This window comes from Pristiophorus japonicus, chromosome 11 (genome assembly GCF_044704955.1).
Source record: "Pristiophorus japonicus isolate sPriJap1 chromosome 11, sPriJap1.hap1, whole genome shotgun sequence".
NCBI classification, from domain to species: Eukaryota; Metazoa; Chordata; class Chondrichthyes; family Pristiophoridae; genus Pristiophorus; species Pristiophorus japonicus.
In genome coordinates this window covers 108269031-108296460 of record NC_091987.1, presented here as the reverse complement: position 1 = coordinate 108296460, position 27430 = coordinate 108269031, and the positions used below count along the sequence as shown (strand labels likewise).

The following is a 27430-nucleotide window of genomic DNA, read 5'->3' as shown; positions in this document are numbered from 1 at the left end:
ATTAATAGCACTGAGAACTGGTAGGTATACAAGTCTCAGTGCTATTAATGGGAACCTGTGAAATACTTACCTGATTGGCGAAGCAGTCACACATGGCTGCATCCTCTGCGTCGGGACCCTCTGCATGGGAGCACGCTTCGCAGTGCGGGAGGAGAAGGCCTCCCCATCGGAAATCAGGGCGCCTCCGAGACCACCAGGTAAATTCGTAAAAAATATCCAGCGAGGAGGCAATTGCCCGCGGGAAGACCCCCAGAGGGATTTCTGGGCCATAGTTTTCAGTTCTATTCGCAGCTCCTCAGATAAAGAAACAGTCCCTGCCCACATGCAGCAACACCTGGACAACATTCAGGCTTGGGCTGATAAGTGGCAAGTAGTATTTATGCCACACAAGTGCCAGTCAATGACCATCTCCAAAAGTGAGAGTCTAACCATCTCCCATTGACATTCAGTGGCATTACCATCATCCAATCCTCCTACCATCAACATCCTGAGGGTTGACATTGACTCAAGACTTAACTGTTTCAACCACATAAATACTGTGGCTACAAAAGTGGTCAGAGGCTGTGTATTCTGCGGCGAGTGTCTCACCTCCTGATTCCTCAAAGCCTTTCTACTATCTACAAGGCACAAGTCAGGAGTGTGATGGAATACCCTCCACTTGCCTGGATGAGTGCAACTCCAACAACACTCAAGAACCTCAACACCATCCAGGACAAAGCAGCTCGCTTGATTGGCACCCCATCCACCACCTTCAACATTAACTCCCTCCACCACCGGCGCAACGTGGCTACAGTGTGTACCATTTACAAGATGCACTGCAGCAACTCACCAAGGCTTCTTCGGCAGCACCTCCCAAACCTGGGACCTCTACCACCTAGAAGGACAAGGGCACAGGCACATGGGAGCACCATCATCAGCAAGTTCCCCTCCAAAATTACACACCATCCTGACTTGGAAATATATCACCATTATTCATCGTCGCTGGGTGAAAATCCTGGAACTCCCTCCCTAACAGCACTGTGGGAGTACCTTCACCACACGAACTGCAGCAGTTCAAGAAGGCGGCTCACCACCACCTTCTCAAGGGCAATTAGGAGTGGGCAATAAATGCTGGCCTTGCCAGCGACGCCCACATCCCAGGAATGAATAAAAAAAGAACAGATAGGGAAGAGGGAATTATTTTTTACGCACCGAGTTTTTATGATCTGGAATGCACTGCTTGAAAGGCCTGTGGAAATAGATTCAATAGTATATTCAGAAAGGAGTTGGCTAAATAGTTGAAGGAGAAAAATTTGGAGGGCGACGGAAAAAGACTGGACATGTGGGAATAATTGGATCTCTCTTTCAAAGAGCCGACACAGGCACAGTGGGCCGAATGGCCTCATTCTGTACTGTAATTCTATGATTACTCTCTCCTGGGAAAGGAGAGCTGCCTCCTTCATGGTCTGTATTCCAAGTTCCTGCTGATTGGTGATTTTGTGAATGTCCATCTCCTAATATCAGCTTCTGTACTCTGTACTGGGGAGATGATTGGAAGTATTACAATATGACCGTGCTTTCACATGAGAAAGCTTTTCTTCCTGGTCTTTCTTTCCAAATCTCCTCTAACGGCAATCCCTGATATGAAAGCAGAGAGCGAGGGAAACCGGGACAATTCATCTTCCCGTCTTGCAATGAAAGATCCCCAACCCCACAAACTAGTGAAAACCAGTCAATACATTGTTGATTAACTCCTCAAAAAGAAGTGGATTCTCATTGATTTAAATTCTTCAAGCAGAAAGAAAAGCAACTCCCCCCAATGCACCCATTGTAAAGACGCTGTCAGCGAATATTTGCACCCTTATCTATGGTGATAATTTAAACATAGCTTTTCCTTTGGGATTGGGACTGATGGGGTTTTTCATAAGACTGCGGATTTCAGTTGATAACATTTTCAGCTGATTGACTCGAAGGAATCGTAAAAATTGTGCTTCACAAGTAATGCATTTCATTCTACATTCCGTACAGAGCCAGTGAGTGTTGGCTTAGCAGGACCCACACACATACACACAGACACACACATATACACATACACATCATCATCATAGCCAGTCGAGGATGACTTGCTTCCACGTCAAAAAGTTCACAGGTGTTTCAATGATGGACCTAATATTCCAGATCCCGAACTACATCGTGAAGGGTGGAAGATGCCTGTGCGTGGATTTTTTTAATGTGTGGTGACCGTTGCACACCAGCCACCACACGGGCTTGACAGAGCTAGGTCTTGGTCCAGTGGCAAGGATTAACCAAGACGACTGGAGACCAGCTCTGCTGCACGGACCTACACATACACAGACACGCACATACACATACACATACACACACAGACATACACACACATATGCAGACATACACACACACAGATATACACACACACACACGCACACACATGCATACACACACACAGACACTTCTCTTCTTAGGCGGTCCCTCATATTGAGGATGACTTGCTTCCACATCAAAAAGGGATAAGTTCTTAGGTGTTTAATTGAAGGACCTGACATTCCAGGACCCAAAATACATATTGAAGGGTGGAAGATGCCTGTGCGTGGATTTTTTAACATGTGGCCATTGCACACCAGCCACCACACGGGCTTGACAGAGCTAGGTCTTGGTCTGGTGGCAAGGATTAACCAGGACGACTGGAAACCAGCTCTGCTGCATGGACCTAGTGAGCACACATATTGCAGCGTGGGCTGGCCCGTGCTGCCCCTGGGCCCTCGCCTCTTCTGGGACCCGAACTCACGCCTCCCCTGGGTCCCGATCACGTTGCGCTACAATCTCTCGCCGCTCCTTCGCCCCGGCCTCGCCGCTCCTCTGCTGCTTGGTGCCTCTCCTGCTCTACCTGCCCAAGCTCCAATCAGTGACCTTGATTTTGGTGACGGCCAATCCAGTCGCCCTTCTCCAAATCGTCGCCCTCCTGCAAAAGGAGTGAAGCGCAGCGGCCCAGGAACAGCGTGGAGACCACTTCAGGGAGCAGTGCGAGCTGGTGCAGGAGGGCAACAGACATACAAATACACACACGCACACACGCACATACACACACACACATACACGCGAGCATATACACACACCAATACACATGCGCGTACACACGCTCATGCACACACACGCATACACACACATACACACACACAGACAGACACACACATATACACAAACACACACACACAATATATTATATATCTATATATATATATGTATGTGTATATGTGTGTTTAGAAGCATACACGTGTTTATAGTATGTGTTATATGTATATATTATGTGCATATATATCATTATATTATATATATATATACACACACATATGTGTTAATAGATATAATATACACATTGCATATATTATGTTATATATATGTAAGATCCTCCAGCAGTGCCTTCTGTTATTTATAGTTGTAGACCCGAGAGAGCTCTTTCAATTACGACCTCTCGTTGGGCCTTGATGCATATGCTAATTAACGTGCAATGTGGGTGGCGATGCAGAGCTAAAGCGGACGTCTTTAAATAGGAACACACTCAAAATGTAAAGTGCCAGGGCCCTGGGGCGGGCTGTGTTGATGTTCAGTTAGGAAGTGGCTCAGTTTGTTAGTTAAACGGAGGGAACGGTTACACGTTCACCTGCATAAAATAATAAAAAGGATTCTGCCTGGGGGTGGGGGAGGGTGGGGGCGGGGGGAGGTGTGAGCAATGGGGAGCAATTAGCAGACATCTTCCTGATACGGTGTCACAAAGTAACGCATCGCCTGTCGCAGCTCGGAACTTGAGTCAGCATTTGCTTTGCTGTGTATCTTCAGATCTTTTCGCCAGCGCTGTAGCGCTGCCAAGATATCCAGTCGCACCAGCGCAGATGCCCGAGCTCAAAGCGGCTCGAGATATTTAGATCTCTGTCGGAGGCTGCCAAGACCCAGCCACATGAAAACTACAACTGCAAAACGGTGCAATCTGCCAGGCAGCCCTCGCCTTGACAGATCTGCTGTAATACTTCTTGCAAAAGAGCAAGCGAGCTGTCACCGCCACCACACCATCCCAAAAGACGGTTGATAGCAACTTGTTAATAAAATCGCAATATTTTTTTCTTTTTTTTTTATACGCTGGCTCATGTTGACGGATGTTAGGGCTGGGGGGAGGGAGGCGGGGTGGAAATTGGACACTTTGCATTTCCAGCACCCAGTCCAGTTCCCTCTGCTCTGAACCAATAATGGGCCTACCCCAGCCCCACCCCCAACCTGTAACCTGGCAAAAGCACCTCTTAGTGCACCAGTGAGATATCTTTCATTTCCAACACTGAGATCCTCTGTAGTCTCAGTACACTGTGGGAGTACCTTCACCACACGGACTGCAGCGGTTCAAGAAGGCAGCTCAACACCACCTTCTTGAGGGCAGGTAGGGATGGACAATAAATGCTGGCAAGGCCCACATCCCAAGAATTAATAAATAAAAATAGAACTTCAATCACAATAATCCCAATGAGGTATTTGGGGGGTTTAAATAGCTTGTGTCTGAATGGTGGGGCCTGCTCCCTTCTCCTCTAGTGTCCTGATGAGCGTGACCAGGGTGAGGTCGGAGATCCTTGGTCAGATCAAGGGTCCGACAGTGCATAAGAACTTAAGAAATAGGAGCAGGAGTAGGCCATTCGGCCTCCCGAGCCTGCTCCGCCATTCAATAAGATCATGGCTGAACTTCTACCTCAACTCCCCTGTCCCGACCTCTCCCCATATCCCTTGGTTCCTTTACATAAGGGGGTTTGTTCAGGTGGCGGTTCAGGGAGCTGCAGATGCAGCTGAGCGACAACGTTTGTACAGCGCTATTCCATTATCCCGACCATCGCGTGTAATGGGAAAATCGCGTTCGCAAGAACGCGGCCATTTTAAGCGATGGGGATGATAGAAATTGTGGCAAGCTATTTATTTTTGGAGGTGCAGGGCAGTCTCTGCCCCTTGGGGTTTGTGCACACAGTTACTCCGCCAACAATGGGTGTGTTGCTTGCTCCGCCATTGTGACTGGAGGAAGAGGGGAAGTGAAGAGCAGCAAGTCAGAATGCAGAGACCTGCAGCTGCTGGGAGAACAGTTTCTAACTGCCATCTTCATTTTACAGCACTGATTGGAGACAATCAAAGTCTGCCTCCCCTTTAAAGCTGCCATTAAATGGCATCACTGCCAGACGATTCCCAACCCGGTTGGCGAGCAGCTGTCAATAAGCAGCATGAGTGGCATTGGCAGTTTGTCAATCCAATCAGGCATGGGCACCAGTTTGACTTGTGCCCCCTCCCTTCCCCCCTGCCGACATCATCGACCACTCGTACAGGTCACTGTAATGTATTTGCTTCATGGGTTCTTTGCTTAAGAATTCAGAGCAACATATTGCTATTAAGAACTAATTGGTTTATTGACAAAGGTTTAACAATCACACCACATATTACCAGTTCATCCACTAGGCTCACAACTGCATACCTCATCGTGGATGACCTAGACCCAACTGTCTGGGTTTTTATTAAGTCTTGTGAACATGACGTGATGGGCTAAGCCATTCCCAATGCAACAGCTCTACAAACCTGTGAGCACACTCACAGGGGCATACATTACACTTGCTGTGCCTATTTTGTGTCCATTTTTCCACAAATTAAATTTCCGCGCTCCCCCCATTCAAGATTAGATTGGGGAGGGGGATAAAGGGATATGAGAACAGGCTGGATCAATGTGATCAGAACTACTTGCTCACATGGAGGGTAAATGCCAACATATATTATTGCTATACATTAATCTCAACTCACTGTTACTCCATGGTATTCTAATATATTACAGATAGATACACGGGAGTGAGCAACAGTTGGAAGGGGTTGCGTGCAAGGCTGGTTGGGGGCAAGATCCTAGATCCTCGTCGCCAATGTAAAGTCCTTACACAATACCACAAATCCACACGAGGCACATTCTATGGATAAGGTCACTCCATGACCTGAACCTTTATTCACAGGACCAAGAAGTGATGATCCTGCGTGGGACCTCCCTTTATATACCTGGATGACCAGGTGAGGAGTGACTCCCACAAGTTCAACCCCTGTGGTAAAGGTGTGCATTTCTTACGTATATACAGTATTGCAGTGTTGTTACATACGGGTTACATACATGACAGGATTATTGGAAGGGGGTTGATAACTGGAAGGAGGAGATTAAACGGGCCAAAGGGTCTTCCTCATTTGAACCTCTCTTGCAATCTTAAAGCTATAGAATAGTTCAGGGGTTGGTTTTAAAAAGCACTTGATCCTTGTTCCTGTGATTTATGACTACTGGCCTTCCTTGATGATCTTATTGCTTTATAATTACTCACAGGTACTGGTTGCTGTGTAATTTATTTGACAAAAACTGATGTTCTGTAAGCAGTTAGTGTCAATAATGGAGGATTCAGCAGGTTCTGAGCTGACAACATGATACGGTGTTGCCAAACAAGGAACATCTTCAACAATAGAGACAGTTCTATGCTTGGACCAGGATTATTGGGAACTTGTGTGAATCAGGTCAGTATCATGGGAGTTCCTATTGGAATGGTGGAATTCTGGGATTTAATCAGGAGGACCATGAATTGTGGACTGCTGTAGTTTCAATCCTTTGTTCCAGAAAATCAATGGAGAGTGCAGGAGATAACATGGAGTGTAATGAATGCCCCTGTGAGCATGCTCACAGCTTTGTAGAGCTGAGTTGTGAGTGACTTAGCCAGTTACGTGATGTTCACAAGACTCAATAAATCCCCATCCAGTTGGGTTCTGGGGATCCACGATGAGGCAGGTGTTCCTGAGTCTGGTGGATAAACTGTCATGTGTCGTGTGATTGTTAAACCTTTGCTTATAAACCAATTCATTCTTAATAGCAATGTGCTGCTATGAATTCTAAAGCAAAGAACCCATCAAGCAAATACATTACATGGGGTTTCTCAGCAAACGGCAACAGAAGAATTCTCTGTAATTAACAACCTCTGGAAACGTCCACCTTTGGAAGATGTCAGTTCCGAGAATCATTAGTGAGTTGTGAATTACGGAGAAAAACAGCATTGCTCCATTTCTCCAAAGAGGAGATGGATACAAATTCAATAGTAGCCGTCAAAAGGAAAGTGGATAAATACTTGAAGGAGAAAAAAGTACAGGGATATGGGGAAAGAGTGAGGGGAGTGGGACTAACTGGATTACTCTTCCAAAGAGCCAGTGCAGGCTCGATGGGTCGAAAGGCCTCCTTCTGTGCTGTATTATTCTATGATTCTAGAAATCTCGCCTCCAATAATGTGTCCAGGTGTACATCAAAGGTAAAAGGACACCTGTGGGAGCGGACCATCACAGACAGGTGTGTACCTAGTCGCTTTCTGGGCTGGAATCATTTTTTGCTGTTTTATTTTTGTCCTTATGTCAAAAATGGAAATTTTGTCCATTTGTATGTCTATCGGGGCATGTGTCCATGATCTGGTATCTTACTGTGCCCTGCTGACCACTTGCACATATCCCTATTGAACCTGCCATACTGCAACAACAACAACAACAACAACTTTCATTTATATAGCGTTAATTAACATTTGGCACCAAGCCACATAAGGAAATATTAGGACTGGTGACCGAAAGCTTTGTCAAACTGGCAGGTTTTAAGGACCGTCTTTAAAGGAGGAATACAGGAACAGGAGTAGGCCATTCAGCCCCTCGAGCCTGAACCACCGCCATTCAACGAGATCATGGCTGATCTGTATCTGAACCCCATCCAACCGCCTTGGCCCCAAATCCTTTTATAGCCTTGTCCAGCAATAAAGCTATTGATCTCAGATTTAAAATGATGAAGTCAGCTCGCATCTCTTGCTTTTAGTGATGGAGAGTTGCCCACTTCGATCACCCTTTGCGTGAAGAAGTGTTCCCTAACTTTTCTCCTGAAAGGCCTGGCTCTGATTATAAGGTTATGTCTCCTTGTCCCAGACTCTCCCACTAGCAGCAAAATTTAGGGGAGTATTTCAGGTCATTTGTGCCTCTTTGCCCGGGCACAGTGCCGCTAACGACTCCCGCTAAGTTTAGCGGCGGCGGTAACCGGTAGCGTCCTGCTTGGCTGCATTGACGATGATGACGGCATCACCGTGCGCAGCGACCCGTTTTCAGCCCGGAACGAAGATTCGGGAGCCCCCTGCCCCCCTCCCCCCCCCCCCCCCGCCCCCACCTCCTGAAGCTGGGCCAGGGCTGGGCAATGGGGGCGACAGCTTAAGGGGGCGCATACCGGGCTGTAGGCCACTCGCGGGGCACTACATAAAGGGGAGGTGTGGCTCGCAGAAAGAAATTCGGCCGACTCACCGGTCACGGCCCGTTCCATCGTGGGACGTGGGGCTGATGCCATGGCACCCCGCTCCCGATCAATTTCTTTCACAGTCGGAAAAATCTTAAACGGATCTCCCTTAACTTTCTATAATCCAAGAATACAGGCCTAGTTTCTGTAATCTCATAATTTAACCTTTGGAGCCTTGGTAACATTGTGGTGAATCTGTGCACTGCTCTCCTTCCAAGGCCAATATATCCTTTCTCAGCTGTGGTGCCCAGAAATGTACATAGTACCCCAGATGTGGTCTAAACAAGGCTTTGCATGGCTGTAACAAAACATCCTTCCATTTATATTCTAGCCCTCTAGTTATGTTCCATTCGACGTTTTGATTCTTTTTTGTTACATTTTAATGATCTGTGTACTTGGACTCATAAACCTCTTTGGACCTCCACTGTTCCTAACTTTTCACCATTTCAATAATACTTGGATCCATTCTTTTTTGGTCCAAAATGGATGATCTCAAAATTACCTGCGTTGAAATCCATTTGCCATGGTTTCGCCCACTCACTTAATCTATCAATGTCTCTCTAATGTTATGCTCCTTTCTACGCTACTTGCTATCCAAGTGGTTCTCAAACTTTTAGGGTTGAAGGACCCCTTTTCAAATGGATTAGTAATCACAGCCCCCCCCATCTAAATCATAATGCTATACTATACAACACTCAGAATATGCAAGTGCTGCATGTTTTAAAGATCCTTTTAAGAAGAGGTATTTACTTACAGATATCAGTGAGATGGGTGTACCTGCTTCTCAATGCACAGTCCCATCTATCCTTGGTGATGTTTGACAATGACACTCGTAAATCACTCTCCACTTCCAGACAGGACCTGCACTTTGTATTCATTGCTGCCATAGCAGGAAATTATGCTTCACAAATGTATGTCGTTGGGAAAGGTAGCCACACTTTCAGTGCGTCTTTTATCAATTCTGGGAACTCCGCGGTAACAGGTGGCCAAAACTGAGAAGGCGTTTGTTCCCGAAACTTCATTTTCGGCGAGCGGTGACACGCCAGCTCCTCCTCTGTTTTTGCACTGAGACAACAAAATAACATACCCAATCGCACTTATCTGTGTATATATATTTCAGAATAAATGCTGACGTATTCTGCCAATGTTCCAAGATGAACAATGGTCCTTTCGTTCACACACTCAAACTGTCGTTGTGTTTGCATGCAGAAACTCAGTCAGTTGCGGGAGCATGTCTGAAACTCCATTGCTCAGTCTAGTTTTCCAAATCTCAATTTTCTTCCTAAATGTTGCAATCTTGTCTATCCAAATATAATTGTTTTGCCACAGTGTACTGACCAATGTTTATCCCTCAATCATCATAACAAAAAAAACAGATTTATCTGGCCATTATCACATTGCTGTTTGTGGGAGCTTGCTGTGCACAAATTGGCTGCCGCGTTTCCTAAATTACAACACCAAAAGTACTTCATTAGCTGTAAAATGCTTTGAGACATCCAATGGTCATAAAAGGCGCTATATAAAAGCAAGTCTTTCTCTCTTTCTCTCTCTCTAAATTCAGTGTATTTAACAGGTTCAAAATGTCAGCAAGGAATACAAGTTTTATTGTCCATAATTGGCCAGGATTGTGCACAGAAAGGAAAACCAGCAGCTCTTTACTGAGCTCAAAAAACTATTTCTCAGATTCTGCCGCGAGATAACCAACGTACTTCAGTGTGAAACAACAAATATTCACGACCCACATCCATTTCTCAACACAGCTTTGCAAACAGACCTGAATTCACAGGTCTGGATTTCAGAGCGGCATTTAACACAGCATGCCATTCGGCTTCCATTCTTTTCGAAGTATGGGCTTGGCGATGCAACCTACATTGCGGTTACCTGTGGCTTTACGGCTCTCCTTCTTGCAACAACGCCATTCCTAATGCCTGTCATTGCGGCAGCACCGTCAATGCAAACAGCAACACGGTTCTACCAGTGAAGCAAGACTGATTCCCTGAAATGATGTAGTAACTTGAATATTTCCACACACGTCGCCGGTTCTGGTAACACCTGATAAAAAAAGAAAATCTTCCAAAATATCCCCCAGCCAAACCTAACCAACGTAAGCCAATAATGGCACTGAATTATCAACATAAGTTGTCTTATCGAGCTGAACTGCAAACTGCTCAAATTCACAAAGCCTTTCCGCCAATCGGTATTTTATATCACTTGACATTTTTCCTCAATTGTTCCACTGACTGTTTCACTGGAAAGTGGCACGGCCATCAACTTGTGTGCTGTGTCTTCACTCACCATCACTCTGCACATTTCTACATCAGCTGGAAGAATCCGCCCCTCTCTGATTGTTATGAATGACTCCACGGGGCAATGTGTTGTACTCAAACTGTAGTGACCTTGGTCCTTTATTCATAACTCCAGAGTGAGGCATAAGCATGGTGAGCAGCCTTTTATACTGGGCCCTGCGCACCTATTCAGATGACCCTCAGGTCTCCCACCACAGTGCCTTCTGGTGGACAGCCTCTGCCACAGGGGCAGGAAACCCCAGTCTCTACCAGTTGCACCCTCTAGTGGTGCCAGCATAGTATATACACACTGTAAACCTTATTGATAATACATCAGGTAACAAGTCTCCATCTTATGCAACTATACAGTGACCACACAGAGAGTATGTCTATAGTCTGCATATATAACACCGATAATCTGGCCTTTCATGCTTTTAGCAATCCGAAACGCTGTGGAGAAGGATGCAATCCGGGCCTTTCCCGGAACCGACGTTATGTTTGTCATTTGAGTTTTCTGGCAACTTGTGCTGTTTTTTCTCGTTCAAAGAAGTCTTTCGATTTATTTTTAGATTCCAGATGCTTTGTTGTGAGGTGTCGCTTTAGTTTTGCGGGTTCTGTTGCTTCATTGGATAACATTTTAAGCACTCAGCACATTGCGCCAGTCTGTCACGGAGCTCGATAAATCCAAACTCTATCTAACTCACCTCATGCTTTCCGTCTTTCGTTTATTTCTTGCTATTGGGCTCAGCGCTGTCCATGGCTGCAGCTCAAGTACTTGCAATGGCAGGACAAGGTCGTTTCAAATACTTTTCCATTTTAAAGTAATTTACTCACATCAATCAACTTTTTAAGGGTCCCTGTGTTGTACAGAATGCACATGGTTGCCACAATGACAAAAATACGAGATGTGCTCAAAGGTAGTGTATATGTATATGTGCACTATGTGTGTGCACTAGGTCCATGCAGCAGAGCTTGTCTCAGTCATCTTGGTTAATCCTTGCCACTGGACCAAGACCGAGCTCTGTCAAGCCCGTGTGGTGGCTGGTGTGTAACGGCTACTACACGTTAAAAAAAAATCCACACATGGGCATCTTCCACTCTTCAACATGCAGTTCAGGACCTGGAATATTAGGTCCTTCATTGAAACACCTGTGAACTCATCCCTTTTTGGTGTGGAAGCAAGTCATCCTCAGTTCGAGGGACCGCCTAAGAAGAAGAAGATATGTATATCTGCATTTATTTTTGTTTGCTGTATGTGGTAACTGTGAGCTTCTGCACTGCACTACTGTGGAGTCTTCGGGTTAAGGAGAAGTTGGTTATATTCTGTAACAGGGCTGGCCTTCGGGAAAATGCCGCCCTGGGCTAACTTTTATTTTGGCACCCTTTCTTTGAGTTTTAGTATGTCGTACTTAAATATTCAAAAACTCCCCTCTCTTGATCGAGACTGAACTCACTTGGGGCCCACCACCAGCCTTGGTAACTGTGTGTTGACCTGGTACTCTCAGCAACCAGCCTTGGTAACTGCAGGTCTAGCTGGCACTTTCAGCGACCAGCCTTGGTAACTGCGGGTCTACCTGGCACTTTCAGCGACCAGCCTTGGTAATGGTGGATCTACCTGGCACTCTCAGCGCTCCTCCACGTGTGTGCTCCCCTCAGAGGTGAGCCAGCCAGCCCACTCTGTACTGCACATGTAGCGATCGCACTCCGGTCCCGCTCCCCCCTGCCCCCACCAAGTCCGCCTCTAGCCGCCGCTCATTCACTTACTCTTGACCACAGCGCCCTGTGACCACAATGCCCTGCCCGGTCACCCATGTTACCCACCCGTAAGGCTGGCCCTGCTCGGTAAACATTATTTCCTGGTCACCCCCACCACCCCCCCCACCACCCCCCCGCCAACCCCAGGGGTCTGCGGCCCTCAGTTTGAGAACCATAGTACTACACCACCAATCTTTGTGTCATCAGCAAACTTGGATATAGCGAGAAAGCCGGAGAGGTTTAATGAGTACATTCTAGAGCTTCGGGCCCAGGCAGCCGAAGGCACGGCCGCCAATGTTGCAGCTATGTAAAGTGGGGATGCGCAAGAGGCCAGAATTGGAGGAGCGCGGAGATCTCGGAGGGTTGTAGGTGTAGAGGCAGGAAGGGGCGAGGCCATGGAGGGATTTTACCCACTTGTAAATGTTGTCACATTGTCTAGGACCTGTGGGCAATCTTTGAAAGTGTGCAGAACTGTGACATAAGAAATTCAGTACAAATAAAATAGAAAGTCTTGCATTTCGGAAGAAATCGAGGGACATATTAAACAGTGTCAAATTGGCTGGGGGAGAGACTGAAAGATCTGGGAAAGATATTAGACTCTATAATTTGTGGATTAGCAATTAACAAAACAAATAGATTGCTGAGCTGTATTTCCCAATCAGTATGAGGCCATCATGGGCAGACACATGGCTGATTCAATTTAATGCGGATAAGTGTGAAGTGATGCACTTAGGGAGGAACAACATGGAGAGGCAGTATAATCTAAATGGTACTATTTGGGGAAGGGGGGGATTGCAAGAGCATATTCACAAATCTTTGAAGGTGGCAGGGAAAGTTGATAAGACGGGTGAGAAAGTGTATGGGATACTTGCCTTTGTAAATAGGGCCATCGAGTACAAAAACAAGGAAGTCTTGCTAAACCTTTACAAATCACTGGTTCGGCCTCAGTTGGAATATTGTGTCCAATTCTGGGAACCTCATTTTAGGAAGGATGACAAGAGCTTGGAGAGAGTGCGGAGGAGATTTACCAGGATGGTACAAGGGGCGAGGGAGTTCAGTTATGTGGGACGATTAGAGGATCTGGGATTGTTCTCGTTAGAGCAGAGAAGGTTAAGAGGAGAACTAATCGATGTATTCAAAATCATGAGAGCTTTTGATAGAGCAAATCGGGAGAAACTGTTTCCCCTGGCAAGCGGGTCAGTAACCAGAGGTCATCGACGTAAAATAATCGGCCAAAGAACTAGAGGGGAAATTAGACATTTCTTCACACAGGGTTGTTAAGATCTAGAACGCACGACCTAAAAGGGTGCTGGGATCAGATTCCAGAGGAACTTTCAAAAGGCAATTGGTCATGTACTCAAACAGGACTGATTAGCAGGGTAATGGGGAAAAGCAAGGGAGTGGGACTAATGGGATCGCTCCATCAAAGAGCCGGCACAGGCACGATGGGCCGAATGGCCTCCTTCTGTGTTGTAATATTCTATGATTCTATGATCATGCTAGAGTTGTATCGTACTCTAGTCAGGCAGCACCTTCAATGCTGTCTTCTGTCCTAGTCGCGGGGAGAAATGAAAGGGAAGATTCCAGCCCTTGAAGTGGTGCAGCGAAGTGCCAAGAGGCTGATCACCAGCGTCAGATGACTGAGCCATCATGAAGGATTAGAATAACTTGGGACTCTTCAGCCTCGCAAGGAGATGAAGGAAAAGACGAAAGAAAGACTTGCACCTTTCACGACCACCGCACGTCTCAAAGCACTTTACAGCCAATTAAGTACTTTTGGAGTGTAGTCACAGTTGTAATGTAGGAAACACGGCAACCAATTTGCGCACAGCAAACTCCCGAAACTGAAATGTGATAATGACCAGATAATCTGTTTTTTGTTATATTGATTGAGAGATAAATATTGGCCAGGCCACCTGGGGATAACTCCACTGCTCTTCTTCGAAAATAGTGCTGTGGGATCTTTACGTCCACTTGAGAGAGCAGACGAGGCCCCGGTTTAATGACTCATCTGAAAGATGGCACCTCCGGCAGTGCAGTGCTCCCACTTGGCAATTTCCCTCACAAGGTGGAATGGGCCATTGTCAGGCGGTAAGGGGTCAGCGCTGGGTGGTAAGGGGTCACCACGGGCAGAAGGGACTGGCACCGAGCGGAAGAGGTCGTTGCTGGGGGGTAAGAGGTCGTCGCTTGGCGGTAAGGAGTCAGTGCGTGGCTGATAGGACGGGAACACGGGGGCTCAGCGGAAACCTGTAACCCCCACCCCCCGGTATGGGGGCAATTTCTGATGGATTGGCGCACCCGCCTGCCCCCGGTTGGACAGGCCTTACCGCCCCATAATGGCCTTAAAAAGGGGGGCAATTTTGGCCCCGCAATCAAATTCTAAAAAGTGACCAGTTTTTCCAACACAGGGAGCCTTCGCAGTTGCTTAGAGTTACCTAAGGTCATATACGACATCAAAAACTTGTTTTTAAATGGGTGTCCATTTTTCCCACTTCTGTGTCTCGATGTTTTTGATACATTTTCATCAGCAACAAAGCTTTTTAATCCTATATTGCTAGAACAGCTAAAAGACTAGTTTCAAAGGCTGTACTCAGGTAAAATGATATGGTACATGTTTTTAAAGCAGAGTTTCTCCATTTTGTGAGAGAGGGAGTAAAAAAAACTGCTCTTTTCTCAGAACCTGCAATAGCGACTGCTTCAACCACCTCCAGTGGCAAAGTGTTGCAAACTTCAATGACTCACTGCGTAAAGAAATCTCTTCTAATCTCTCCTAGTGCCAATTTAAAATTGATGGCCTCCATCTATTGGTTGGCCAACCAGAGGAACCGTACGGGAGAGATTATAAGGCTTCCCGCTCAACGGAAACAGGGCAGTAGTGCAGCGGAACTGGCGGGGAATAGCTTACCACCCTGCCCTTGACCTCGCTGTGGCAGCTGCAGTCTTGTTCCGGGCCCACCGCCAGGCGGTTAGAACATCCACCTGAGTTGGTGGGTAGGCCCTCTTAATATGCAAATCATTGTCGACGACATACGTAGGACCCTGTGGGACATTTTAGGGCAGTAATGGCAGGCACACGTTCTGCCCATTATCAGCTAGCAGTCCAGCCAAAGAGGAGCCCATCAACAACAACAACAACTTGCATTTATATAGCACCTTTAACATCGTAAAACTTCCCAAGGTGCTTCACAGGAGCACCATCAAACACAATTTGACACCTTTCTACATAAAGCGATACTGGGGCAAATGACCAAAAGCTTAATCAAGGAGGTAGATTTTAAGGAGTGTCTCAATGGAGGAGAGAGAGGTAAAGAGGTGGAGCGGCTTAAGGAGGGAATTCCAGAGTTCAAAACCTCAGCAGCTAATGGTATGGCTGCCAATGGTTGAGCGATTAAAATCGAGGATGCACAAAAGGCCAGAATCGGAGGACTGCAGAGATCTCAGGGGGGTTGGAGGGTTGGAGGAGATTACAGAGATAGGGAGGGGTGAGATCAGGATTTGATAACAAGGATGAGAATTTTGAAATCGAGGTGCTGTTCAACCGGGAGCGAGCACAGGGGTGATGGGTGAGTGGGACTTGGTGCTAGTTAGGACACGGGCAGCCAATTTTTGGATGACCTCTATTACCGTAGGGTAGAATGTGGGAAGCCAGCCGGGAGTGTGTTGGAGTAGTCAAGTCTAGAGGTAACAAAGGCATGGATGAGGGTTTAAGCAGCAGATGAGCTGAGGCAAGAGAGTAAGTTTTACTCAATAGGAAAAGAAAGAAAGAGTTGCATTTATATAGCGCCTTTCACAACATTAGCATGTCCCAAGAGCCTTACAGCCAACAAAGGAACTAGTTTTAGTTCATGGCTGTTTGTGGGTCTTGCTATCTGAAAATTGGCTGCCGTGTTTCCCACATTGCAACAGGGACTACAATTCAAAAGTACTTCATTGGCTGTAAAGTGCTTTGGTACATCCTGTTGGGGGGGGGGGGGGGTAGGATGAGGCGCTACCGAAAGGCAAGTTCTATCTTTCTTTCTCAAGGCGGTTTCCCCTCCCCCACCCCGACGGAGGGGAAAAAACAGCTTTCCGTTCGAGCACAGTGAGATGTTCCGTTTCCTATCCCGGCGTCCGTGAGCCTTCCCGCAGCGAGGCTGCCTAATTAGTGACAAATTCATAAGCAATTTAGTGCCGTGGCCAGTAGCCCACTGGGAGGAACTGGAGAAAAAGGCACAGACACATCAAACAAAGGGAGATGGACAGAGAGACCAACCAAGGACGGCGGTGGGCAGGTGGGGGGGGGGGGGGGGGGATGACAGATAGATCGGCTGAGGAGAGACAACTCGCAACCAAGACGGACAGACAGGCAGATCCAGGTGGATTTAACCCCCTTGACTTAGTTTCCATTTCATTGCACTGATCAAGCCCCCCGTCCCAGCGCTGCCCCCACCCTCCTAGCCTCAGTTTTCAGGTCAAACATGTTTTTAATCACTTACGCCTGCAAAGTATTTTATGTGGTTGATGTTGAATGCTGAGGTGCAAAAAATAAATTATTATGCAGATTGTTAAAAGGTTTCTTAATGTGTGATTAACAAGATAAATATCAATGGGATTTTTTTGGTTAAAGTTCATCGGACATACTTGTGCTGGGCGCAGGGGGGTCAGGGGGGGTTGGGGGGGGGGGTGCGTTCGAAGGGTTAACTGACACCACTCGCCCCCAGTCTGGGGTGAGAATGCAGACTCACACACAAAGGGATTGGGATTTTTGGAAATTCAAAAGGTTGCCTTTAACAGCTGGCGTCTAATTAGATTCTGCTTCATTATCCGTGATCAAGGCTTTATCTAATGCTAACAATCCACAGCTTCTCCACCGTGGGTGAAATTGGCAGCATATGCCAGCCCTGGGCGAGTGATCGGCAGGAATCGCGCCTTGCGGAGCCCCACATCACTTGCCATTTCCGTGCCGCCTGGTGTAAAAGGGATTGTTTATTCTCCCCCCCACCCCCCCACCCCGCCAACACCACCCGCCCCTCAGTCATGTTTATTTAAAAAATCCTTTTTGTCCGCCCCCCGCCCCCCCCCCCCCGCCTCATTAGTTGAAGTTAGTTGCCTGTGGTGTCAGATTTTGCTCTCTCAGACTATGTCGTGCAGTGACGATAATTAGTATTGAAAAGGACAGTTCCAGAAAGGCTTTTAAAGACAGCTTTTATCTCGGTCACCCAGACATCTTCCAGCGGGTTTGTTGTAAGCAGAATGTATTTTTCTCAGTTTTAGTTTGTTGTTGTTGAAAGCTCCGGACCATTAGGGGGTGAGGTAAATTCTTTACAACCTCACGCTGTGATCTGAGCACAGGGGCCAAATGGCCTTCTCCTGCTCCTATTTCTTATGCTCTTATGTTGAAGACATCCAACTGGGCTCCTGTCCTCCAATTTTGGATTCTTGTCCTATGTTGCAAATCACTTCGGGATCTCACTCCACTCTACCTTTCCAACCTCCTCCAGCCCTACGTCTCAACCTTCTCAACCTCCTTCGTCTCCCCAAACCCTGTAAAGCTCCTCCTCCTCCTGCCACTCCTCCATCTGTGGCAGAACCTTCGGTGACCTTAGCTCTACTCTCTGCAACTCCCTCCTGAATTCAACTTCTCTCTTTGCTTTTAGAAATCTCTCAAAACCTTTCTAAACAGGATTGTGGTGATCTTTCCCAAGCCTGTTCCCACCGCTCGGTGATGTTTTCTCCTACGTGGAGCACCTTTGGCCATTTTATTATGTCGCGGACCTTATCAGTGCAAGTTGTTCCCGTAGTGAACCAATATTAACAAATATTGTTCGACAGAAATAATAAAAAGATCATGGAGCAAGAATAAAAATGCATTAAAAAAATTAAAATAAGGAGGAAATAAATCCAGAGTAAGAACTCAAAATCAAATTTGAGTGCAATATAAAAGCTCCCCAAAATGTTTTTAAAGTATCTAATTAACGCTTTTCATCCCTGCAAACAACATTATGCTTTCTGCTGCAGGCTGTTTGGTAGCTTATGAGTCTGTGAGATCTTTAGTAAATCTCTCCCTCTCTAGCTGGGTAGATCTGTCTCTTCATCTACATCTGCCTCTCTCTGCCTATGTTGTCCTCTGTTTGCCTTTCCCTCTGTTTCCCTCTCTTGACATGCACACCAAAACCACGAGGCCAGCTCATTTACATCACTGAAACAGAAGGTGTGATGTCAGTCCGCGACCTGAGTCCCAAGGTATCGGGAATCGCGGAGACGGTGAGTGAGTGACAGTCTCACTGTGACAGCAGGTCTGATGTCAGTCAGCGGCTGACAGGTTCCATTGTTATTGGAGGTGTATTGCTGGACAGCAAATGGCAGCCCCACGGTAATGGGAAACGCGATGTTGATCAGCGACTGATAATCCCATTGTAACAGGCGTGTGGTGTCAGTCAAACAATGGTTTCAGAAGTGTCGGGCCGGTGGGAGATTATGGGGGGGGGGGGGGAATTCAGTCCCTCAATTTCATTCCTTTCATGGCCTTGCCTTCTCTATCTCTGTGAGCAGCGCGCTGGAGCAGGAGCTGGGGCGGGGGGGGGGGGGGGGGGGGGGTGTAGTGTCAGTATTTTAAGGACAAATTCGCAAGCTGCTCCAAAATCACTGCGCTCACCTACACTGTAATCTTTGAAAACCAGAGAGAGAGGACCTGAGGGAGGGAGAGAGGGAGGGGGTCAGTAGGAGCACGTGTGTGTGTGTGCTAGGCCCATACAACAGAGCGTGGTCTCCAATCCTTTTGGATCCCCTTGCCATTGGACCAATACCTTGCTCTGTCAAGCCAGTGTGGTTGCCGGTGTGCACAGGCATCTTCCACCCTTTTGACGTTCGGGACATGGATTGTCAAACCCGCATTGGTCTCACAAGTCACCTTAGAACTCATTTTAGTCTGGAAGCAAGTCATCCACGACTCCAGGGGACTGCCTAAGAAGAAGGAGAGTGGTGATGCTATGTCAATCAATGAATTTAAAACATTTTTTATTTTTTTATTTTTCGTTGCCAATCTTTCCAATTCTTTGTCAAATCACAAACGCCAGAGGTTACCTTACACACATCAAGGATCACTCTGCGCCAATGCTCTTAGCCAAAAGGCCGAGAGCCACTGCACCGTTCCTGGAAGTACTGCAATACCAGGTTCGTGCCATAGAGGTGGATGGGTCAGGCCCCCCACACACCTCCGTGGAGGTGAATGGGTCAATCCACACCACCCACCTCCTATTTCCAAAAAGCATAGGAGAACCACCTTCCTGATCCAGGGAGAACCACTTTGGGGTCATGGTTACTCCCCTGTCAGGTCAGTTACGCATGATCTTAGCCAAAAGGCCGAGAAGCTATGTCAATCAATGAATGGCAGTCAACAGGCAAATAAGATAATTATTATCACTGGGGTGATAGGTGAGTTAGACTTGGTGGAAGTTAGGATAGTTACACTGGTAGGTACTCATTCTCCATGGAACAACAATCTCACACATGTCCGCACTTTTAGGGGACAATGAGATAAAATTGGAATGGGTGGAGAATTAAATTAAATTGGATTGGTGAGGTAGGACTCAACCCTATCAGGTGCCTATCAGTGAGGGGAGAGGAACCGGAGCACAAGAATGGTTCTTTATTGCGGTATCCTGCTTATTCAGGTGGGAAGGAAAGGTTGAGGAATCCAGCCAACTGAATAAGGAAGTGACCATGTTTCTGGATGAGACATTCCAGACCACCAACAACAACAACAAATTGTGTTTATATAGTACCTTTCACGTAGCAAAATGCCCCAAGTCACAGGAGCGATTATCAAACATAATTTGACATCGAGCCACATAAGGAGATATTAGGGCAGATGACCAAAAGCTTGGTCAAAGAGGTAGGTTTTAAGGAGCGACATAAAGGAGGAGAGAGAGGTAGAGAGGCGGAGAGGTTTAGGGAGGGAGTTCCAGAGCTTGGGGCCCAGACAGCTGAAGGCACGGCTACCAATGGTGGAGTGATTATGATCAGGGATGCTCATGGGAGCAGAATTGGAGGAGTGCAGTGATCTCAGAGGAGGTTACAGAGATAGGGAGGGGCGATAGGAATCTGCATAATTTATTCTGTTGCTTATAGCCAATGAGGAAAAGCAAATCAAGCAGAAGTGAAGGGTTTTACTGCCCACATCTCTGGGTAGTGCGGAGGAAGATCCTGTCCCTCAATGTTGACTCCTCTTTGATATGATTAAAACCAAACTTCTGAGAGGGAAGGAATTCCATTTGACTAAACTTCATCTATCCACATCCCTATGGTCAGCAGAAAGGGGCAAGTCAGTCATAAACCAATAATTCCTACCTCCTGAGCTATCACTCAGTGCGATACATTTATTTTTACGAGACCACATAAAGTGTCCATTATTTTCCAGGAGAAACCCTTTCTCCTCCTCTTATCCTTCCCATCACACATGCAGTACTATTGATTTGAAGTGAGATAACATCTCAACTTCCTTTTGACACTTTTCTCAGTAAAGTCCATTATCACATTCTAAGGGCCTTCTTATGTGATTCTGAGTCACTTAAGGGCTGTGTAATAGTTCACAGGGCTCAAAGGTTCAAGGTTGCAGGAGATCACTTGGAAAGGACTGAGATTATAAGGAAAACGGCCTGTTTTTCAGAATTCAATGCCATTAATGTCTGATCTATCAACTCTCAATTATTTGGAGATGCATCCATTTTGGTTCATGTATCTCAAGTTAATAAAAATAAACGCAGCTCGCCAGGGAGAAGAGTTGTTCCAGGCAGCGAGTGCAGTATCATTTGAAAGGCATTCATGATGATTTCATTCCGGCCAGTATTTCTGGTAAAACTAAGATAATTGGCAAAAGAGCCAGAGGAGAGACGAAGAGAGTATTTTTTTTAAGCAGCGAGTTATTATGACCCGGAACACGCTGCCTGAAAGGGCAGTGGAAACAGATTCAATAGTAACTTTCAAAAGGGAATTGGATATATACTTGAAAAGGAAATATTTGCAGGGCTATGGGGAAAGAGCAGGGGAGTGGGATTAATTGGATAGCTCTTTCAAAGAGCCGGCACAGGCACGATGGGCCGAATGGATTCCCTCTACCCTGTATGATTTTATGCACATTTAAAAAAGAACAGGATTGAAATTCCGCTAGCCTTTCGCCACAACTCTGGCAGGAGATCGGCCTAACACCCAGGGGAACCACGGAGAGCCTGCTGTGGCCAAAGCAGCGGTTCTTGCTGGTGGAACCAGGAAGGGGTCCCAGGCTTGCAATCGCAATTGGTTTGCTCAGAGAGGTGAGCTGTATCTGATGAGGTAACATAAATGTTTTTCTTAAATTGCAACGAGATCGCTACCCTGCTCCGCCAAGGGCCAAATAAGGCCAGGGTATCAATAGCATGGGACAGGTGAGACACCCCTGATAACTGCTGGAGCACAATCTAAGTCATATTGAGGCTAACACGTCTTTGATTTCACCAGAGCGATTCTTCTCCTCTCTCCTTGTCAACTTTGCTCACTCTTCTTGATTCTAAATCATACTCATAACATTTTCTTGAAAAGCAGTGTTAAAAGGATCCCATGGCACTAATTTGAAGACGAGCAGGAGAGTTCTCCCCGGTCTCCTGGCCAATATTTATCACTCAACCAACATCACTAAAACTGATAATCTGGTCATTATCACATTGCTGTTTGTCAGATCTTGCTGCCATGTTTCCTATATTATGACAGTGATTACACTTCAAAAGTAACTTATTGATTATGAAGCACTTTGAGATGTCCTGAGGGCATAAAAGGCGCTATATAGATGCAAGTTCTTTCTTCATTAAAAACACATTCCAGGTCCTAGGGAGCAAGGAGTCATCTTTGGTGATAGTTTGAGACATAGAACCTGTGAAAAATATCTAGAGGAAAGGCCCAAAAGTACAACATTACCTATAAAGCAAATCGACCAGAACCCATAGAGAATAGGAACTACAGTCAGTATTTAACATAGACTTCATAATATCCAGGTGTGATAACCTGATCAGATTGCCGTCTATAAAACAAAGGCATAATGTATCACTAGAGTAAGTCCGGCGATCTCACGGAGGGAGCCACGTTTGAAAGAAGTGCAGGTTGCAAATAGGGCTACGACATTAACATCAATTCTCCAGTCAGTGCTCTCCTTGAGCATGGTGTTCCACTGGAGGCATGGAATCAGTGAATTTACACTTGTGTGCATGTCCCTGTGATTCTGCATGTGTGTACCCGTGAGTTTGTGCACATACGTGTGAGTGCATATATGTATGTATGTGTGTGTGTATACATCTCTGCGTAATCATGTATCGGTGTGTGTGTGTGTGTATCTGCTGTCCACCTATTTCTCTTTCTCTCTCGTTGCCCTACAGACACATGTTTGATAAGAAAAGCATATTTGGCCCGTAAACGCTGCTCTTTCCACAGAAAGCACACAATCCGCACCGTAATCAATTCTGCTCAATTTGCTTAATTTCCAGAGAGAAAGTCCAACATGAATACTCCCTGAACTTCAAAGAAAATCGATTACCTTGGGGATCAGGGGGACTATTTTATGAGGACTATTCCATCACAAGTCTGTTATGTATGGGGCAAAAGCTGTTAGTGTGTTATGTGTGAGGCAATAGCTAGTAGTGTGTGCGGGACAATAGTTGGTAGTGTGTTATGTGTGGGGCAATAGTTGGTAGTGTGTTATGTGTGGGGCAATTGCTGGTAGTATGTTATGTGTGGGGCAATAGCTGGTAGTATGTTATGTGTGGAGCAATAGCTGGTGGTGTGATATGTACATTACATGTTAAAAAATACGACAGCCAATATGCTCACAGCAAGGTTCCACAAACTGCAATGGGTTAAATGACCAGATAATCTGTTTTCATGATAAATGGTGGCCAGGACTCCGGGAGATCATCCCTACTTTTCTTTGAATAGTGCCAGAGTATTTGTCCTCCCAAGAGGGCAGCTGGGCCTTCGGTTTAATGTCTCATCTCTCAGCACTGCACCGATGCGTCAATTTAGATAATGGCATGAAGTCGCTGGAATGGGGCTTGAACCCATGACTTTCTGACTCAGTGGCAACATTGCTCACCTCAACTGAGATCAGTTAACTCTGCACAGACAACGGGTGGAACCTGGGACATCGTGATCTCTGGCTCAGTGAGCAGTGGACTCACTAATTGAATGGACAACATTAAGACAATCTGAAATTAACTATTCATTTACATTAGAACATAAGAAATAGGAGCAGGAGTAGGCCATTTGGTCCCTCGAGCCTGCTCCACTATTTAATAAGATCATGGCTGATCTGATCATGGACTCAGCTCCACTTCCCTGCTTGCTCCCCATAACCCTTGATTCCCTTCTCGCTCAAAAATATTTCTATCTCCGCCTTAAATATATTCAATGACCCAGCCTCCACAGCTCTCTGGGGCAGAATATTCCATAGATTTACATCCCTCTGAGAGAAGAAATTCCTCCTCATCTCAGTTTTAAATGGGCAGCCCCTTATTCTGAGACTATACCCCCTAGTTTTAGTTTCCCCTATGAGTGGAAATATCCCCTCTGCATCCACCTTTTTGAGCCCCCTCATTATCTTATATGTTTTGATTCATTCGTAGAAACATAGAAAATAGGTGCAGGAGTAGGCCATTCGACCCTTCAAGCCTGCACCACCATTCAATATGATCATGGCTGATCATTTTTGCAACTTTAGTACCCCACTCCTGCTTTCTCTCCATACCCCTTGATCCCTTTAGCTGTATGGGCCATATCTAACTCCCTTTTGAATATATCTAATGAACTGGTCTCAACAACTTTCTGTGGTAGAGAATTCCACAGGTTCACAATTCTCTGAGTGAAGTTCTTCTGAACTCCAATGAGAATAGGCTCAACCTACTCAAACTCCCTTCATCCCCCTCATCTCCGGAATCAACCTCATGAACCTTCACTAAACCGCCTCCAATGCAAGTATATTCTTCCTTAAATACGGAGACCAAAACTGTACGCAAGGTGTGGCCTCACCAATAACCTGTACAGTTGTAGCAGGACTTCTCTGTTTTTATACTCCATCCCCCTTGCAATAAAGGCCAACATTCCATTTAACTTCCTGATTAATTGTTGTACCTGCATACTGACTTTTTGTGTTTTGTGTTTCATGCACAAGAACCCCTAGGTCCCTCTGTACTGCAGCACTTTGCAATGTTTCTCCATTTAAATTATAATTTGTTTTTCTATTTTTTCTGCCAAAGTGGATAACCCCACATTTTCCCACATTATACTCTATCTGCCAATTTTTTGCTCACTCACTTAGCCTGTCTATATCCCTTTGCCGATTTCTTCTGTCCTCCTCACAAATTGCTCTCCCGCCCATCTTTGGATCATCAGCAAATTTGGCTACATTATACTCGGTCCCTTCATCCAAGTCATTAATATAGATTGTAAATAGTTGAGGCCCCAGCATCGATCCCTGCGGCACCCCACTAGTTTCTGTTTGCCAACCGGAAAATGACCCATTTATCCCAACTCTCTGTTTTCCGTTAGTTAGCCAATCCTCAATCCATGCTAATATATTACCCCCAACCCCATGAATTTTTATCTTGTGCAGTAACCTGTTATGTGCCGCCTTCTGGAAATCCAAATACACCACATCCACTGGTTCCCCCTTATCCACGCTGCTCATTACATCCTCAAAGAACTCCAGCAAATTTGTCAAACATGATTTCCCTTTCATAAAACCATGTTGACTCTGCTTGATTGAATTATGCTTTTCCAAATGTCCTGCTACTGTTTCCTTAATAATGGACTTCAGTATTTTCCCAACGACAGATGTTAGGCTAACTGGTCTATAGTTTCCTGCTTTCTGTCTGCCTCCTTTTTTAAATAGGGGCGTTACGTTTGTGGTTTTCCAATCTGCTGAGACCTCCCCAGAATCCAGGGAATTTTGGTAGATTACAACCAATGCATCCACTATCTCTGCAACCACTTATTTTAAGACCCTAGGATGCAAGCCATCAGGTCCAGAGGACTTGTCCACCTTTAGTCCCATTATTTTACCAAGTACTACTTCATACCTTTGTAGTCTGCTTTGTTTAAGCTTAGGACACTGGTTTGAGATCCAACTTTCTCATCCTCCGACTGAATTTGAAATTCACTCATTCCTAGAGGATCTTTTACTAGGAGATAATTTATTAATCCTGTCTCATTACACAGTACCAGATCTAAGATCGCCTGCTCCCTGGTTGGTTCTGCAATGTACTGTTCAAGGAAACTATCCCAGATACACTCTATAAACTCCTCCTCAAGGCTACCCTGACCAATTTGCTTTGTCCAATCAATATGAAGGTTAAAATCACCCATGATTATTGCCGTTCCTTTATTACAAACCTCCATTATTTCTTGATTTATACTCCATCTAATAGTGTAGCTACTGTTAGGGGGCCTATAGACTATGCCCACCAGTGACTTTTTCCCCTTATTATTCCTTATCTCCACCCAAACTGATTCAACATCTTGATCTTCTGAGCCAATATTGTTTCTCACTAATGCACTGATCTCATCCTTTATTAACAGAGCTACCCCAACTCCTTTTCCTTTCTGTCTATCCTCCCGAATTGTCAAATACCCCTGAATATTTAGTTCCCAGCCTTGGTTACCTTGCAATCACGTCTCTGTAATGGCTATCAGATCATACCCATTTGTGCCGTCAACTCATCTATTTTGTTACGAATGCTGTGTGCATTCAGATAAATAAAAATTCAAATAAATAGGAAGCATTATTTTGCAAGATCCTTTACCCTGACAGCAATTCCCCTTTAATACACGTACAGAAGATGTTTTGGACTCCCGCACTTGTGGGGAATCCAAAATTAGGGGCCATAAACGGAAGATAGTCGTCAACAAATCCAATAGGGAATTCAGGAGAAACTTCTTTACCCAGAGAGCAGTTAGAATGTGGAACTCGCTAACACAAGGAGTAGTTGAGGTGAATAGCTTGATTCCTGGGATGAGAGGGTTGTTATATGAAGAGCGATTGAGTAGATTGGGCCTACAGGAGTTTAGAAGAATAAGAGGTGATCTCATTGAAACATAGAAGATTCTGAGGGTGATTGACAGGGTAGATGCTGAGAGATTGTTTCCCCCTGGCTGGAGAGTCTAGAGGGCACAGTCTCAGGATAAGGGGTTGGCCATTTAAAACTGAGATGAGAAGGAATTTCTTCACTTAGTGGGTTGTGAATCTTTGGAATTCTCTACCCCAAAGGTCTGTTGATGCTGAATCATTGAGTATATTCAAGGATGAGATAGATAGCTTTTTGGACTCTAGGGGAATCAAGGGGTATGGAGATCGGGCGGGAAGTTGGAGTTGAGGTCGAAGATCAGCCACTATGATCTTATTGACTGGCAGAGCAGGCTCGAGTGGATGTATGGCCTACTCCTGCTCTTATTTCTTATGTTCTTATGAATAGCATAGATGCATTTAAGGGACAGTTAGAGAAACACACGAGGGAGAAAAGCATAGCAGGTAACGCTGTTCGGGTTAGATGAAAAGGGGTGGGAGGGGGCTTGTGTAGAGCATAAACACCAGCATGAACCAGTTGGGCCAAATGGCCTGTTTCTGTGCTGGAACTACTGTGTGATACTCAGAACAGCCTAACAATTGGCTTATTTTTCTCGTAGAACTGCAGCAGTGCAGATTGCTTTCAGTCCTCCTCTTATGTTTGTTACCCTTCATCACAAGTAGCATTTTGCATGCTCCACAGGAGTTAAGTACACGATGAATGCCGAGGGAATTGGCTCCAGTTCTTCTGTATTTATTTCCATTTTTGCGAGCGATATTTAAAAACAAAATGAAGTAGCTGCTCTGCGAGCCAAGTGTTGTGTGTGATCATCAGCTTGCTCCTCTTGTATGTTCAGTCGTGAATCAGGCTGGCCGCTAATGTCAACATTACTCTCATTTTCACTGACTGTTACTGTAGCTAAGCAGCAGTCCACTCCCATTCAATCTCATTTAATGAGCAGAACATTTCTGAGTGGCAGCCACCCACCA

The 27430-nt window shown here is 45.8% G+C and overlaps 1 protein-coding gene and 1 pseudogene across 1 annotated transcript in view; one reads left to right on the top strand and one right to left on the bottom strand.

Annotated features, from left to right (window-relative positions):
- The window catches only part of LOC139276218 (cell adhesion molecule DSCAM), a 699015-nt gene that overhangs the window by 159691 nt on the left and 511894 nt on the right, over positions 1–27430 (top strand). The gene's annotated exons all lie outside the window — the stretch shown is intronic.
- Positions 19503–19734, bottom strand: LOC139276604 (U2 spliceosomal RNA; annotated as a pseudogene).